Here is an 18,243-nt window from a genome sequence, read left to right on the forward strand (position 1 = left end):
GAAGCTGCTCCCTGCATATTTTTAGTTCTTCAGTAGCAGTTGGAAACTCCTAGAAAACAGTTAAATGAGAAACTAAATGCAAACATAAATTAAAAATGAGAGCGAGACTGTGAAGACTGACCCTGTCAAGTCTCTCCAGGCTCCACACAAAGGATCTCCTTGCCCCTCCACAGAAGAGGCGGTCCACTGACCCCACGACCACACAGACCACCACAACTCAGACCAGCCTTCGGCCTCCACCTCGACCTGGCAGGCACGTGGCAAGGGAGAACCTGGAATCCAAGCCTGCCTTCTCAAGACCCAGGGACGTCTGAGAAGCTTTCCAAAACATAAACCTAACAACAAAGTGGATAAAGAGATTCTTAAATGACACACAGACCAATGACTTAGAGCCACTGGGGAGAGTGAAGAATAAAGCGAAGGTCTACAGGGCCACCAAGCTTTGGAGTGTTCCTCTGGGAGAAAGGCGGATGGCACCTCAGGGCCATCTGTTAGCCTGACTCCACTGAAGCCACCCAGTCATTCAATCAAGTGGTTAAAATGTTAAATTTATGTTATATGTATTTTACCACAATTTGCGTGCACATGGGGCCCTCCACATGGTGAACTTTCTCAAACTGAACCACATGGAATCTTTCGTTCTATTTTTCTTTGCAGAAATAAAAAAATCCTGGGCTACGTATCCCCTACTACATACTGAGTGTCCAGCACCCAGAACAGTGCCCAGCACTTGTAAGAGGCATGTAGTAGACATGTGTAGCTATGAGGGTGTATGTCATACATGTAAGCAGTAGGTACCCATCATTAAAATACTGGACACACTGGTCTGTGCTTTGTAAGATGGGAGACATTAACAGGCTTAGCCTTTCTGCTTCAAGGACTGACTCTCTAGCTCGATCCTCATGCCCAGAGACTCCTCCAGCCAGTGTATCCTTTCTTTGGAAGAAGGGAGACGTTAAGGGGCTTAGCCTTTCTGCTTCAAGGACTGACTTTACAGCTTAGTCCACGTGCCCCAGTGACTCCTCCAGCCAGTGTTTCCCTTCTTGTGGGGCCCCCCTACCATCCTCCACGTGGCACCTGCACAACCTCTTACAAGGTAATCCTGCTGGGGTCGATCCTGCCCACTAAGGCCAAAGCGCCCTGGCCGGCAGGGCCCACAACCATGCTAACAAAATGAAACACAACCCCAACGCTTCGCTGGGTGAGGCCCAATCTGACGGGCCCAGCCCCCGGCTGCTCTCACCTCAGGCCACTCTGCTTCCAGGACTTGGGCCGAGGCCAAGTTCTTCCTGGTCTTGGTCTTTGCCTTGGGGTTGCAACACTGAAAAAGTGCCCACAGGCGGGCCCTTCTGTTACACAGCCTCGCGGATGGGGGCAGCCCCCCACTCAGGACCTGCCGAGAAGGGGGGCGCCCTATGGGGCAGCCCAGGCTTCCAGACCGAGACGCTGGAAAGCTCCTCCCTGGGGTGGTGGTGGAAGGTGGGTGAAGGCTGCTGAGACTGAGCTTACAAGGACACCGCCCCCTCCCCAGCCTCAAGTCCCTCAGGCCCTAAGTGAACAGACAGCTCTGTTCCCACTGGACGTGTGTGTCAGAGGAAACTCTGGAGAAGGCAGCATCACTCAGAACCTCTAGGGTTTTCCAAACATAATGTCCAACATGCAACCAAAGAAGCAAAAAAGGGTGTAACAACAAACAGGACCAAGAGAAAAAGAGCTGAACCAGATCCAGAGGTATCAGATGTATATCAGCATATCAGAGGTGTGCTAGAGGTATCAGATGCAAATGTCACCTGTTCAAAAATATACTTGACAAAAGGAAAAATTTCTGAGAATCAAAACCAACTCTAGAACTTTACAATAACAGTGACTGAATTTAAGAACTCAGTCTCTGGGCTTAACATCAAATCGGACGTAGCTGAAGAGAGGATCAATGAACTGAAGGATTGGTCAGGTAAAAATATATATAAGAGAGAGAGAAAAAAAGGATAGAATATATTGAAGGAGCCCCTTGTTAAACTATGTTGTTAAAAAGTATAAATGGGGACTCTCATGGTGGAGAAAAGACAGAAAGGGGAATAAGAAATGCCTCCAGGGGTTGAAACTAAAGAGCCTCTTAATGAAAGTGAAAGAGGAGAGTGAAAAAGCTGGCATAAAACTCAACATTCAAAAAATGAAAATCATGGCATCCGGCCCCATCACTTCATGGCAAATAAATGGAGAAACAATGGAAACAGTGACAGACTTTATTTTCTTGGGCTCCAAAATTACTGCACATGGTGAAATTAAGAGATGCTTGCTTCTTGGAAGGAAACCTATGACAAACCTAGACAGCATATTAAAAAGCAGAGACATTACTTTGCCGACAAAGGTTCACTGAGTCAAAGCTATGGTTTTTCCAGTAGTCATGTATGGACGTAAGAGTTGCCCCATGAAGAAGGCTGAATGCCGAAGAATCGATGCTTCTGAACTGGGGAGTTGGAGAAGACTCTTGAGAGCCCCTTGGACTGCCAGGAGAGCCAACAAGTCACTCCTAAAGCAAATCAGACCTGAATATTCACTGCAAAGACTGATGCCGAAGCTCCAATACTTTGGCCACCTGATGCGAAGAACTGACTCATTGGAAAAGAACCTGATGCTGGGGAAGGCTGAGGGCAGGAGGAGAAGGGGACAACAGAGGATGAGATGGTTGGATGGCATCACCGACTTGATGGTCATGAGCCTGAGCAAACTCCGGAGTTGGTGATGGACAGAGAAGCCTGGTGTGCTGCAGTCCATGGGGTCGCAACGGGGCAGATACTGAGCGACTGAACTGGCTGACAGGGACAGTGGCAAGATTTGGTTCAAGACTCAGACCACTGACTCAAAAATGAAAATCACCCATTGGTTTCAGCAGCTCTGTGGGTGCCTAAGGCTAGAAGAACATGTTCAAGCGCTCAGAGGAAAAATGGTGTGGCTTTTAATGGCACAGCAACACTGAGAGCTGACTTTCCAAGAACAAGGAAGTCAGAAAATAATGGACTGGCATCTGTAAAATGCTGAAAAACAAATAACCACCAACCTGGAATTCTATACCCAAGAAAAACACTCTTTGAAAATGAAAGCAAAATAAAGACTTTTATGGCAAATGGAAATGAGACAACTCATCACCCACACACATGCACTAAAAAAATATTAAGGCAGTGCTTTGGGAAAAAAAAAAAAGTAGTCTCTGATGGAAATATAAAAAACAAGTAGAGACCAACAATGAGGTAACTGTGAGGGTAAATACAAACTTTACAAAACAATGATGTTAACGCCAAATATATATCTAACAGTTCAAAGTGTAACAGTGACAAGGAGGAAACAGTCGTGTCAGGGAGGCAGTAAAAGTACTAAGTTAGACTTCAATGTAAAACACACGCTGTGTCTCTGAATGTGCACCCAACAATCTGACAGAGGAGCACAGAACTAGAGAAACATTTCAAACTTCTAAAAGAAGGCAAGAGCAAAGAACACAGACTAGGCGGGACAAACAGAAAACACACAGCAACATGGTGTCTACACACTGAATATCAACATTATAAACAGAGCAAATACTCTCATTAAAAGATAAAGTGTCAAACTGATTCCAATGAAAACTACACACTATTCACAGAGCTACATGTTAAGATGGAATATCTTTTAGACAGGTGAACCTAAAAGATACCCAGGCCAACAAGGACAGAAAACCGATGTGGCAATATCACTGTCAAATAGTCTCTAAAAAAGAAGCATTTCTAGCGATAAAAAGAAGCATCTCATACTGATACAAGTTCAGTCTAGCAAGAAGATGAGGATTCTAAATTTGAATGTACCTAATAACATAACTTCAAAATATCAATACATAAAAACCAACAGAAATAGAAAAGGAGTAACAGCCGAGTTCATAATCCCAGTGGGAGACGTTAAAGACACATCTCTCGTGGAACTGGGCCCCCTGGTATGTAGTCACCTGCAGCCATGAAGTACCTGAAATGTGGCTGCTCTACAATCAGATGCGCTGCAGGCATGAAACACACACTGGATTTTAAAGACTTAGCGTGAAAAAAAGAACGTGAACTATTTCATTAGGTTTTATCATGTTGATGACACACGGAAATGATAATATTTGGGGTGTGTTAAAATAAAATATATTACAGGTAATTTCACCTACTTCTGCTTTTATTCAACGTGGCTACCGGAATCTGAATTACATGAGTGACAAGCCTGATCTGACTGATACACATGGAACATTGCATTCCCACTGATACATATTCAAGAGCCCAAGGAACATATAACAGAAAGAATATGTATTGAGCCATTAGGAAAGCCTGAATTATTTCAAAGGACTGAAATAATGCAGAGTATACTTAGGGATTGTAATGGGCTGACGGTTTATGGGCCCTCAAACTTCACCCAGCACGTGGTGATGATCCGAGGAGGCAGGCACTCTGGGAAGGGTCAGGCCAGGAGGGAATGGGCTCCTGTGCTGCGAGGACAGGGAGAAGCAGGAGGCAGTCTAGGAACCAGGAAACAGGCCTCACCAGATGTGGCACCTGCTGGTGATCTTGGGACTCCCCAGCCTCAGGACTCCAAGAAACAACTTTCTGTTGTTTATCAGCTAGTCTACAGGATTTATAACAGTAACCCCAAAAGCCTATGACGGGGCTCTTCATGGAATTAAGCTAGAAATCAAAAAAGGATCACTGGAAAAAGCTCCCCAAACATTGCGAAGTTAAATGACATACTGCTTGAAGAATTTCATGGATAGTGATTTTGAAAAACACAATGAAAATTAGAAAATACTTTTCCATAAAAGATAATGAAAATCTGGCTTATTCAAACCTGTGGGACACAGCGACTGTGTCTAGAGGGTAACTTAAAGCCTTAAACACATACACTGGAAAAGAAGGAAGGCTAAAAATCAATTAAGCCTCTCTCCCAAGAAACCAGGGAAAAAACATAGCAAACGAAACACAACATAGATGGGGAAAAAAGGGAGCAGAAAACAAGGAAACAGAAAGCAAATATGAAGTTTTTTAAAAACAAAGCCAAAAGTTTGCTCTTTGAAAGAACTGATAAACCCCTAGAGAGACTTATTAAGAGAAAGAGACAAAGCTCAAATCACCAGCATCAGGGGTTTTTAAAAGGGGAGACAACACATCTTGCAGATAAGAAAAATATTATGAACCACAGTTCACTTACTAACTGGAGAGTCTGCTCGCCTCAATAACTTCCTAGCAGGAGGGAAATGCTTTACTGAAATAGACCCAAGAAGACATACAAAATCAGAAAATTTTATTTGCATGAAAAAAATTACATCTGAAATTAAAAGCCTCCCCACAATAAAACCAACTGGTTTTGCCAATCAATTCTTCCAAAATTCTAGGGAAGAAAAGAGTCATCTCACAGGAATTCTTGCAGTAAACAAGGAACACTCTCCAACCTTGTTTTATAAGACTAGCATAACCTTGATACTAAATCCAACCAGGAAGAAGTACAAGAAAGTAAAATTACAGACTCTGAGTATAGATGAAATAATCCTAAATAAAACACTAAGAAATAAAGTCCAACTGAAGGAGAATACATTGAGATCAGGTTGGGGTCGTTTTAGAATCACAAAATTTTTTAAAAGTTAAATCACATAAAAGAAAAATAATCACATACAAGAAAAATTACCTGTTTCAAAATCTGCAGAAAATAAACAAGAAAATTTAATGTAATAATTTTAGTGCACGACTAAGAAAAAACTCTTAGTAAACTAACAGAGAAGAATTTACATATTTTGATTAAACTGTCTACAGAAAAGCTAATATCATGTGTGATGGTGAAATACTGAAAGCTTTTCCTCTGATAATGTGAAAGAGACAAGGATACTTATTCTCACTACTTCTGTTCACCAATGTACTGGAGATCCTAGTCCATACAATAAGGCAAGAAAAAGTAAAGGGTTATCACAGTTGCAAAGGGGAAAAAAGAACTTATTTGCAGACATAATTGTGTATACATAAATAAATACAATTAGAATGATTTGAAATATATGGATTTACCAAGTGAATATAGAAAAGTAAATTCTGTATCTATTAGGAATTTATAATGGCACTGAAAATATCAAGATATCTAATTAAACATTTGTAAGACATACAGCAAACTATAAACTTCTAAGATAAATTAAAGAAGATCTTAAAAAATGGAGAGCTATCTATATTGTGTTCACGGATTATAAGAACAACATAAAGACACACACACACAGAGTTAACCGTGTGAGGTGATGCGTATGTAAGGCAATCATTCCATGACATCTGTGGGCATCAAGTCATCACAATGTAGACTTTAAATACACATAAACTGTATCTGTCAATGACTCCTTAGTGAAGCTGGGGGTCTAAAATCAGGGCCTGGCACCTGGTAGTTGGCAGGTGTGGGAACGCAGGTTCACGTGCAGGCTGTACACACTCTTAATCACAGGTGAGCCCTGAAGCAACCCAGCAACTCTCTATTTTTCTTTTTCTGTTTTGCTCTGTTCCCCTTGCCATTTGTGTTTAACCGATTCCCAGTATCGAGTGAGCAGTGTCAATGCAGCAATAACGTTTCCCCATCTAAGGCAGGAGCATGTAACACCAACAGACTTCCCATCGCCCCGAGATAACTGGGGTGCCCCATCACAGCAGAAAGCAAAGAAACACGACAGTCCCCGCGAGAGAGCTGCCCCACGGCAGGGGGAACTAGGTCCACCAGACGTCCCAAGGGGACCCCCAGGGGCTTGGAGCCCAGGCTGGGCCCCTCAGCTTGAGGCCACACTTGCCTTTCCACCATTCTGGGGGTCCTGGCAGAAGAAAGCCAGGCCAAGGAAAGGGGAGGGTGTGGCCGGCCCGTGGGACTCAGGGCAGGACTGACTTGGGTCTGTGCTGGGCTCCACGTCCAGTCACCACCCTTGGAGTGTACAAAGCTCTTGGGATCATTGCAGGTTTTTGGCAAAAAGCAATGGAGCTGAAGTCACTTAGGATGGTTTTTTTAAAAAAAATCCTCACTGAGGATTCCCTCAGTGCCAGCCTCGGCTCCTAGTGAGATGCAGACTCCTGGTCATCCATGGCTCTGCCCGCAGCCTGCCATGGCAAGGGGAGGCTACCGGACACTGGGTGCCAAATGGGGTTCTTCCCTCACTTTGAGTGAAGGGCTGCACCCCCCCAGGATGAACCCAGCTCAACCCTCCACCTCTGATGCTGAGGCGCCCATGCCTCCCACGACCGGAGGATCCAGCCTCTCCCGGGGCCTCCGTGTCACCGCACAAGCCTCGTCCATGCGGCCCCAGCAGACAGGGTGAGTCCTGTGCGGAGCCTCCCAGCTCGCTGGCCTCGCTGCCCACATCAGGCCCTTGTATGTCCACTGAATGAGTGGATGAGGGCCCCTCACAATGACGGTGATGGTGACGAGGAGGAGGAAGTGAAGCGGGCTGAGATCCAAGTGTCAGTCCCTGATTCAGCCATCTGTGTGTATGAACTCATTTAACCTCATGACAAGATTGTGTGTTGGGGTTGGGGGGTAGGGGGTGGGTCCTGCCACTGTTCTCACCTTGGAGCCAGCAAGTTCACTCTCGGTGTCCAGGGGTGGCTGCAGCCACTGGCCACAGACTGGACAGCTTTAACACAAATTCATTCCCCCCCCCCCCCAGTTCTGGAGTCAGAAACCTGTGATCAAGGTGTGGGCAGGGCTGAGCTCCCTCCAGAGGCTCCAGAGGAGGGTCCCTCTGGCCTGGTCCAGTCCTTGGGGGACGCCAGGCCTCCCTGGGCTTCTGGCCACATCACCCCGACCTCTGCGTCCATCTGCACAAACCTTCTCCCCTGGGTGGCTCTGTGCCTCAGATCACCCCCTCTTTTCTTCCAAGGACACCTGTCGTTGGATTTAGGGTCCACATGCATCCCGGGTGATCTGGTGCAGGGGTCAGGAACTTACTTCCATCTGCCGAGACCTTTCATCGGAATAAGGCCACCTCTGGAGGCTGCAGAAGGATGGATGGCTTTCGGAGCCACCACTCAGCCCAACATACTTGTCATGAAGCCACAGGGCAGAGCCTCACTGGGCTTGGTGAAGGGAGCTTCGAGGAAGCAGGGCCCAGTCCTGGGGCTGCCTCAAGAAAACAGTTAGGATCAGGACACTCGGGCACAGAGACCAGATGGGCAGGGCTCGGAGGTGTGCTGGTGGGCGTGGGGCTCACCTGCAGGGAGCCTGGAGCCTGACATGACGGCCCAGGGCTGGGGGACACAGTGCATGATTTGGGAATGGACACATCCCAGCGCGGACGAGGGGAGGCAGGCCCAGGGGCTCAGGCCAGGGGAGCCCAGATCTTCCTGCTGCCCTCAAGGGGCAGGTCAGATGGGCACAGGAGGGAGCCGTGGTTTCAGCGACCTGGGTCGGAGTCCTGGTCTGCTGCTGTGTGGTCTCTGGTGAGTGACTCAGCCTCTCTGAGCCCACCGGAGAAGTGCTCGGTGGTGCCCGGGAAACAACGCATGCATTTTGGAACTGGGAGAAGAATCCTCGTCACTTATTGGTACAGCTCAATCTTTTCTGGAGGCCATAACCAATGTCTTTATGTTTGATGTTCATTTCAAAGTCAAGAAGTTTTTAAAAACATATGTGTGGCAAAGGATTTAATTGGACTTGGAAAGGCTCTTCTTTCTCCTTTATGAGCATGGCCATTTCATTATCATATGAGCAATAATGATATATGACTGAATATTCACATCACCAGTGAGAACTTCCCCAGTGCCAGACTCCAAGTTAAGTACTTTAGGATAACCCAGTGATGTAATGACTTGTTTCCCAGGTGGTTCAGCAGAAAAGAACCCGACAGCCAATGTAGGAGATGCAGGAGACCTGGGTTCAATTCCTGGGTTGGGAAGATCCCCTGGAGGAGGAAATGGCAACCCATTTCAGTATTCTTGCCTGAAAAATTCCACAGAGAGAGGATCTTAGGGGCTACAGGGCTGCAAAGAGTTTGACACGTATGAGCCACTGAACATGCACACGGTCGTGTAAATACTGTTGTTATCTCTGACAAATGGTGAAGCTTCGGTGTTGTTGATTAGTCATCAGATTTTGTCTGATTCTTTGTGACCCCACGGAGTAGGCACTCCATGGAATTCTCTAGGCCAGAATACTGGAGTGGGTGGTGTTTCCCTTCTCCAGGGGATTTTTCTGACTCCCCACATATTGTAAGACTAAACTTGAGAATTCTTGTTTTTCTTTCATTTCAAATAGCCTTTGGGAATCTGAAAGGACAGTGTAGGTACTTTCAAGATGTCTTCTGCAAAACAAAGCCCTTTCGGCAAATGTGGTCATAATACCCAGGTGGGTGTCGCTGTTGTAAGTGTCACATATCAGCCAGAGGCAAATTCTGAGCTCTTCCTCTGGCAGAAACAAATTGACAAAATAAAGCAAGAAAGAGAGCTGGGAAAACAAACCACATCAACGAGTGGAAAAGCGTTCCTCATGAGACAAAGCTAGAGAAAAACCCAACATCCTTGTGGCCCAAAAACCCTCTTAGAAATGAATGTTCCATAAGGAAGAGACGAATCATGTCAAGTTCCAAGGAGAGGCAATGCCCATGGCCAGTGTAGCTTAGAGAAGGCCTGACCACTCGATGAAGACACACACCAATGTAAACCCTTTGCAGACAGCAGTGACGGTCATCACCATAATAAGTGTTTAGTCTGGGGACAACCTGCCCTGGGCGCCAATAAGCGAGCAGACCTGGTTCTCTTCCTCTGCCCCCACACCATTCACTCATAATGGCAGCTCAGGTGCTTTCGTGCCCTGCCTGCCTGTCTGGCTCATCCATGAGCTTGGACCACCTCCAGGGAAGGACTCCGCCTTCTCTTCTCTATGTGCCATGAATCTGCACACAGTGGGCCTTCAGAACCTCAGGAGACTCACCCCACCCCCACTACAGCCAGACCCTCCCCAGGCATTAAAACAGCTGTGGAATCACTTTGGCCCAAGTCCTACTTACGGATCCTTGGAGCCCACTACAGCCTCTACGGCATGATTAATCAGGCCCTTTATACACAGATTCCTGCCTGTCAGATCTGAGCTTTGGATTCATGGTCAGCTCTGTCCCTCCCGTGGCAGCCAGGTGGGTCGCAATGCAGACAAAGGAGCTCAGGAGCTGAGTGTCAAGGGAAGCATTGAAAGGACAGTGATGGATGCAGTCTGTTGCAAACTGAAGGAGGGTCCCTGCATGCCTCAGAAACGGCCTCTGGTGTGCAGGTGTCGAGAAGGGCCCCCACGGTGCAAAGGAAAGAGGGGTACTCGGGGGCAAAGGCTCTTGGCCTCTCCGGTAGCAGCTCCAGGTGGTAGCTCGTGAACAGTGGACAGCCAATGTGGTCACATGAGCGTGACGCTTATTCCCTCACAAAGAAAGAGAAAGGGGGCAGGGTGTGGGAGTACCTGGAGGATGTGGTGGGTTGGATGGAGGGACGTATCCTTCCTCTCTCCAGTGAAAATCGCTTTTTTGAGTCTCAGAGCTGCGAGAAGGCAGTTACCAAGTCAGGTCCCCACAGTATCCGGTGTGGGCTGGGTGTCTTAGCCCCCGTCACATGGACAAGCCACCGTATGGCTTCCCTGAGTTCTAACAGCAGGATCGGGGGGTTTTGTCTAGGTACACACTTCCTTGCTCTAGCTGTGTTACCCCCTTCTCTGAGCCCCAGTTTTGTCCTCTAGAAAAAGGACATCGATTGCTACCTTAGCAGGTTGCTACCTTAATCCCATGAAGACTAATATGGTTGATACTACAATGAATAGCTGGCCTTAAGAGATACTGGGCTTCCCTGATAGCTCAGCTGGTAAAGGATTCTCCTGCCATGCATGAGACCCCGGTTTGATTCCTGGGTCGGGAATGCTGATCCGCTACACAAGGGACAGACTACCCACTGCAGTATTCTTGGGCTTCTCTTGTGGCTCAGCTGGTAAAGAATCTGCCTGCAATGCGGGAAACCTGGGTTCAATCCCTGGACTGGGAAGATCCCCTGGAGAAGGGAAAGGCTACCCACTCCAGTATTCTGGCCTGCAGAATTCCATGGACTGTATAGCCCACAGGGTCGCCAAGAGGTGGGCACGACTGAGGGACTTTCACTTCACTTTCAAGAGATATGACCTGAATCCGGATTAAACTGGAGTCTCCCAGTGTCATCTGGCATTTCTTCCCTGAAGCCAGCCAAAACCCACACAGGTGCATTTCCAGGGTCTTCACGTAGCCAGCTGGACAGAAAACCCAGCGCAGCCCAAACAAGCTGACAGTCAAGCAGGAGAGGACTCACGGGCAGACGGCTTCCCTCCGGTCTCAGGTGGAGCCCCGGGACCACAGCAGGAACCGGCGCTCTCAACCCCTGGGCTCAGCAGCGCCCTCCTTCTCAGGCCAGCGGCTCTGCCCTAACGGGCGCAAGAAGGTCACCAACTGCCCCGGGTGAACTCACACCCCATCCCACTGCTGCAGCCTGACCTCACAGGCCCCCACCCCTTCCGGCAGAGCCAGCCCTCCTCTTCCTTTGAATCCAGTTTGAGGCCTGGTCCTGGGTCCCGATTGGTCAGTGCCAATCATGGTGCCCAGGGATGGAGCACACTGATTGGCCAGGTCCAGGTCATGTGACCATACTCGCCAAGACACGTGTGAGCTGCTCACGCTCTGTCAGGGATGGAGAGAGTGCAATGCCCCCAGAGCAGGGCTGAGAGTCCGGTCACTCTGTCCGTGTGTTCAGTGTCCTGGGACATGCCTGCACATCATCTCTACACACCACTTTGTCTCCTCTGCAGACCAAATATTCATGACACACCTTTTCCCTTCCCAAGCGCTGTTTCACGCACTGACATTCAAGGGAGCAAGACCTCCTTTTGGAAGGTAGGTTTGGAGATCCTCTCTTAAACTCTGGGCTTGTTCCTTGTATCGTGTTAGAATAGTTTATTCAGTCTAAAAACCCTCACTGAGCACCACGACATGCTGCTTTGCCTATTCAGGATTCTTAGCTGTTCTGAGTAGAGGGCATGGCCTAGGGGCCTCCCAAAGGGAATGAATTTTGTCCAAGGAAGTACCTGAGAGGCTGAATCACTGAATCACTTTGCTGTAAACCTTAAACAAATTGTAAATCAACAATACCTCAATTTAAAGAAAAGATATTCCCTCATCAAAAATGGTTCGAAATTTTGTCAAGTTTTTCCTTCAATTGTTGGTTTTTACTATGTGTCTAATTGATTTGGTGCTGTCTTTTGAGGTAGGGATCCAACTTACTTTCCCACATGGACACCAAATTGTCCCAATGGGATGATTCCTTTGTCCTTTCTCCTGGAAATATCCTTTCTGCGTTTACACATTAAGAAGCTTCTTTTAAAAATGCCAAGTATCAAGAACTTCAGATCTTTGGAAATTTGTACAGCACCCCAGAAGCATGTTTCCGTTTCTGTGTCTTCTCTTCACACTTCACCATTGCCTGTTTCTAGTATACACAAGTACCCTCAGAGGGTTCTCTGTAGTGAACCATGTATGTTTCTGTGAGGACAGAGGATGTGAGCAGAGAGGAGGGACTGGGTGACCCTAGTGACCATGTAACCATGCTCAGCAACCCCAATATTAAGTCTGGCTGAGACTTCCTAAGGCAAGGTCTGTGTTTCTCCCTCTTGCTGTCTGGATATGCAAAATGATGTTGGTGGATTGGGACTTGGGTCCCTGGGTCCAGCAGTGTAGAGATATACCCATAGCCTGCTTTTCCATTATATTTTCCTCCTGTGGGCTCTGCTGAGCTGGTGTGGAGATATTTCTGCTAAAGGCTCGCGAGGTAGTCAATCCTTCTGCTTCTCATACCCTGCCCTGTCTGTACTTCTGTCATTTTTTTAAATATAGCTAATTTTCAATGTTGTTAGCCCTTGTGTCATTCTGACTCTCAGGCACCTGTGGTTTAATAGACCTCCAAGTCCCAAGAGCTCTTTGCCTGGTGGAGACCTGGAGAACTCAGGGAGCAGCACCACATCACACTGAAGCCCGGACCAGAGAGAAGGTTCTTGCCAGGAAGGCTCCATCCCTGCTGGGGGTGGGGGGGGGGCGGTTCGGGGTTCACATCTGATTGTACATCCCCCGGGCCTTCGGTGCAGGCCCCACTCTGAGATCTGGAAAGGAGGTGGCTTCCCTCCCTGACACAGAACTAGTATATTTTTTTGTCCTCATCATTGTCCAGTCCCATTTGGCTCCCAGGCTCTACACTTGACCCTCACCCACAGGATCAGAAGAGCCCAGTTCTAGAGGAGTTTCATACAAGGAGAGGCTCCCGGATACACTCCAATGCCCGGGCCTAAATAAGCATTTCCTTGGAGTTTCACAGCCCTGGGAGGAGATACTGGGTTTGTGTCCATTTTACAGTTGAATATGTTGAGCCTCAGATCATTGTGTGATTTGCCCTGGGTCACTCTGCAGGTCAGTGTAAGGTGGGATTTGAATCCAGACTCTATGTCTTGGAGCCTGTGATTGTACAGGTGTTTCTACTCATCGGTAAAATTTATTTCATGTTGTTTTTTTTTTTGATGCATTTGTATATGGTACTGTTCTGTTCTCTCTCTGATGGCTCATATCCTGCTACATTGCTGAGTTTATTAGTTTTAATACTTGTTACTTGGTGGAGTTTTTATGGTTTCATATAAATTCTGTCATAATCGAATAGTGGCAGTGTAACTTCATTTGTTCCAATGGGGATGCTTTTATTTCCTTTTCTTGCCTAGTTATTCTGGGTAGGACACTTCCACTACTATGTTGAACAAGATTGGTGAGAGTGGGCATCCTTGTACTATTCCTGATCTTTTAGGAAAATCTTTCACCTCTTTACCACTGACTTGGATGTTAGCTGTGGGCTTGTCTTATATACCCTTTAGGATGTTCCATGTTTAACCACTGTATTGAGAGATTGTACCAAAATTGATGTTACACTTTGTTGAAAGCTTTTTCTGCAATTATTGAGAAGATCACATGATTTCATTCTTAATTTTGCTCATATTGTGTATCACAGTGATTGATGTGCAAATACTAAATCATGCTTGCAGGCACAGAATAAATTCCATTTGATCATAGTGTATGATTCTTTTTAATGTGTCTTCAATTTGGTTTGCTAATATTCTTTTGAGGATTTTTACATCCGTGTACACCCGGGTCAGGGTTCTCTGGTGGTTCATATGGTAAAGAATCTGCCTGCAATGCGGGAGACCAGGGTTTGACCCCTGGGTCAGGAAGAGCCCCTTGAGAAAGGAATGGCTACACACTCCAATATTCTTGCCTGGAAAATTCTGTGGACAGAGGACCTGGTGGGCTACAGTCCATGGGTCACGAATAACTGGACATGACTGAGTGACTCACACTTACAAGAGTGCTTCTTGACATTCTTAATATCTAAATTTAAGATTTTATCTCAGTCAAAAATTACAGCCTCAGGCAAAAATGTCAAAAGTCCAAGAGTCCTTAGAAGTAAATGAGGATACGGCATAACAGATGAAAGCAAGAAGGACTCCACATAATGTACTTTTCATAAGAATTTTAGGCCTTCAGAGGAATTCTCACTGAACTGAATTAAAATGCAAGCTTTAGTTTAAAATGGAAACCTTTTTTGGTATTATGTTTCTATGTTGAGACTGAAATGTTATTATTTATGTGTGAGATATTAAGCAATACTGTGTAGCTATTAAAATCATATTTTCAAAACCTTTAATGACATTTATAAGCACTTATAGTGGAAAAATAGCTAGGAATAGACGATGATCCCATATAGCTTTAGACGACAGTACAAAAGTGTTGAAGGATAGTTTTCAGGTTGTATTTATTAATTTTTAATTGAAGGATAACTGCTTTACATTGTTTGGTTTGTTTTCCTCATACAACAACACGAATAGGCCATAAGTATATTATCCACTCTTTGGTGAGCCTGCCTCCCACTTCCCGCCATCCCACCCTCTAGGTCGTCACAGAGGACAATGCTGGGCTCCCCATGTTATATAGCAACTTCCCACTAGCTAGCTATTTTACATATGGTAGTAGGTGATGTTTCAGTGCTACTCTCTCAATTCATCCCACCCTCTCCTTCTCCAGCTGAGTTCACAAGTCCTTCCTCTACATCTGTGTATCTATTTCTGCCCTTCAAATATTCACCAGTACCATTTTACAAGATTCCATGTGTATGCATTCGTATACTATATTTGTTTTTCTCTTTCTGACTTACTTCACTCTGTATCACAGTTTCTAGGTTCATCTACCTCAGTTAAACTGACTCGTATTGTTCCTTTTCGTGGCTGAGTAATATTCCATTGTGTATATGTTCCACGACTTCTTTATACATTGTTCTCTTGATAGATATTAGGTTGCTTCCATGCCCTGGCTATTTTAAATAGTGCTGCAGTGGACATTGGGGTGCATGTGTCTTTCTAGAGGTATGGTTTTCTCCGGCTATATGGCCAGTAGGGGATTGTTGCATCATATGGTAGCTTTATTCCTACTTTTTAAAGAAACCTACATTCCCTCTCCATAGTGGCTGTATCCATTTACATGTCTACCAACAGTGCAAGAGGGTTCCCTTTCTTCCATGTCCTGTCCAGCATTTATTATTTGTAGAATTGTTGATGATGGCCATTCTGACTGGTGTGAGGTGATACCTCATGTAGTTTTGATTAGCGTTTCATTAGTAATGAGTGATGTGGAGCATCTTCGCATGTGTTTGGTGGCCTTCTTAATGTCGTCTTTGGATAAATTTGTTCATGTCTTCTGGTCACTTTTCAGTTGGTTGCTTTTTATCTGATATTAGGCTCGATGATCTACTTGTGTACTTTGTAGATAATCCTTTGTCAATTGCTTCATTTACAGTTACTTTCTCCTATTCTGAGGGTTGTCCTTTCATCTTGTTTATAGTTTTCTTTGCTGCTTATATACTTTGAAGTTTCTCTAGATGCCATTTATTTTTATTTTTATTTCAGTCATTCTCGGAGGTCTTGCTGTGATAAATGACAAAGAGTGTTCTGCCTATGTTTTCCTCTAAGAATTTTATAGTTTCTGGCCTTACTTTTGGTCTTTAACCCATTGTGAATTATTTTTGTGTATAGTATGAAGAAGCGTTCTAATTTCATTCTTTTACATGTAGTTGTCCAGTTTCCCAGCACCACTTACTGAAGAGGCTCTCTTTTCTGTCCTTTTTCCATTGTACATTCTTGCCTCCCTTGTCAAAGAAAAGATGCCTATAGGGGTGTGGGTTTATCTCTCAGCTTTGTGTCTTGTTCCATTGCCCTCTGTTTCTGCTTTTGTGCCTGTACCATAGTGTCTTGATAGTATAGTCTGAAGTCAGAAGGTTGATTCCTCCAGTTCCACCTTTCTTTCCAAGATTGCTTTGGCCCTTCTGGGTCTTTTTTCCCCCCATATAAATTGTAAAATTGTTCGTCCTAGTTCTTTAAAAAAAAAAAAGTCATTGGTTGTTTGATAGGGATGAATTGAATCTTCAGATTGCTTTGGGTAGTATAGTCATTTTCACAACATTGATTTCTTTCAAGTCAAGAACAAGGCATATCTTTCTATCTGTTTGTTTCAACTTGGCTATCTTTCATCATACAGCCTGTCTTTCTGCATACATGTGTTTTGTCTGTTTAGGTAACTTTAATCCTAGCTATTGGGGAAGAAAAATGGAAACCCACTCCAGTACTCTTGCCTGGAAAATCCCATGTACAAGGAGCCTGATAGGCTACAGTCCATGAGGTCCCGAAGAGTCGGACACGACTGAGCGACTTCACTTTCACATTTCACTTTGATGCATTGGAGAAGGAAATAGCAACCCACTCCAGTGTTCTTGCCTGGAGAATCCCAGGGATGGGGGAGCCTGGTGGGCTCCCATCTATGGGGTCGCACAGAGTCGGACGTGACTGACGTGACTTAGCAGCAGCAGCATTCCTAGCTATGCTATTCTTCTTGTTGCAGTGGGGAATGGCACTTTTTTCTTAGTTTCTCTTTTTGATTTTTCTTGTTGTGCTGTAAGTCTGCAAAGGATTTCTGTGTATTAATTTTGTATCCTGGGCTTTACTAAATTCATTGATTAGCTCTAGTAATTTTCTGGTTCTACCTATAGGGTCTTCTATGAATAGAAACAGGTCATCTGCAATCAATGACAGATGGACTTCTTCTTTTCCAATATGCGTTCTTTCTCGTTTTCTTCTCTGATTGCTGTGTCTATGACTTTAAAAACTCTATTGATTAATAGAAATAGAGTGGGCACCATGATCTTGATGCTGATCTTAGAGGAAAGGCTTACATTTTGACACCATTGAGAATAATGTTTGCTGAGAGATTTTCCTATATGACCTTTCTTATGTTGAGGTAGGTATCTTCCATGCCCATTTATGGAGTGCTTTTTAAACTGGTATTTAGTTTTGTCAAAACCTTTCTCTGCATCGATCAAGATTATCGTATGCTTTTTATCTTTCAGTTTGTCAATATAGTGTATCACATTGATTGATTTGCAGATAGCGAAGAATCTTTGAATCCCTGGGATAAACCCCACTTGAACTTGGTGTATGATCCTTTTCATGTGTTTTTGTTTGGTTTTTGCTACAATTTTCCCCAGGATTTTTGTGTTGATGTTCATCAGTGATGTTAGCCTGTAACTTTCTTTTCTGTGTGGCATTTCTGCTTCCTTTTGGTTCATGGTGATGGTGGCCTCGCAGAATGAGTTGGGAATGCTCCTCCCTCCACATTTTTCTGGAACAGTTTGACCAGCATAGGTATTATCACATCTCTACCATTTGAGAGCATTCATCTGTGAAGTCCCAGGCATTTCTTTGTTGGAGACTTTTGATCCCAGTTAGTAGTGCTTGTGATTGATCTGTTCATAGTTAGAGCTTGTGACTGGTGTTGGTGCTTGACTTATTCATATTTTCTCTTTCTTCCTGGTTCAGTCTTAGAAGATTGTACTTTTCTAAGAATTTGTCCATTTGTTCCAGGTTATCCATTTTATTGTCATGCAGTTGTTTCTAATTGTCTCTTATGATCCTTTCTCTTTCTGTGTTGTCTGTTGAAACGTCTCCTTTTTCATTTCGAGTTCATTTGAGTGGGCTGCCTTCTATGGGGTCACATAGAGTTGGACACGACTGAAGCGACTTAGCAGCAGCAGCAGCATATAAGGCTCAGCGACCCCGAGCTTTCCCAGATGTGGGATTTTTAGTGCTAAAACCAGGACAGCCCCGGGCAAA

The 18,243-nt window shown here is 45.2% G+C and overlaps 2 long non-coding RNA genes across 2 annotated transcripts; one reads left to right on the forward strand and one right to left on the reverse strand.

Annotated features, from left to right (window-relative positions):
* Positions 1-7,956: 7,956 nt before the first annotated feature.
* On the reverse strand, positions 7,957-11,632 carry LOC129640763 (uncharacterized). Its single transcript, XR_008708969.1, has 3 exons — positions 11,313-11,632; positions 10,444-10,520; positions 7,957-8,121 (listed from the first exon to the last, which is right to left on the reverse strand). It is a non-coding gene; the product is annotated as an uncharacterized LOC129640763 (long non-coding RNA).
* A 17-nt stretch (positions 11,633-11,649) lies between these two features.
* On the forward strand, positions 11,650-14,100 carry LOC129640762 (uncharacterized). The gene is made up of 2 exons (XR_008708968.1): positions 11,650-11,890; positions 12,931-14,100. It is a non-coding gene; the product is annotated as an uncharacterized LOC129640762 (long non-coding RNA).
* Positions 14,101-18,243: the final 4,143 nt, after the last annotated feature.

Source organism: Bubalus kerabau, unplaced genomic scaffold (assembly GCF_029407905.1).
Source record: "Bubalus kerabau isolate K-KA32 ecotype Philippines breed swamp buffalo unplaced genomic scaffold, PCC_UOA_SB_1v2 scaffold_40, whole genome shotgun sequence".
In the NCBI taxonomy this organism is placed as follows: Eukaryota; Metazoa; Chordata; class Mammalia; order Artiodactyla; family Bovidae; genus Bubalus; species Bubalus kerabau.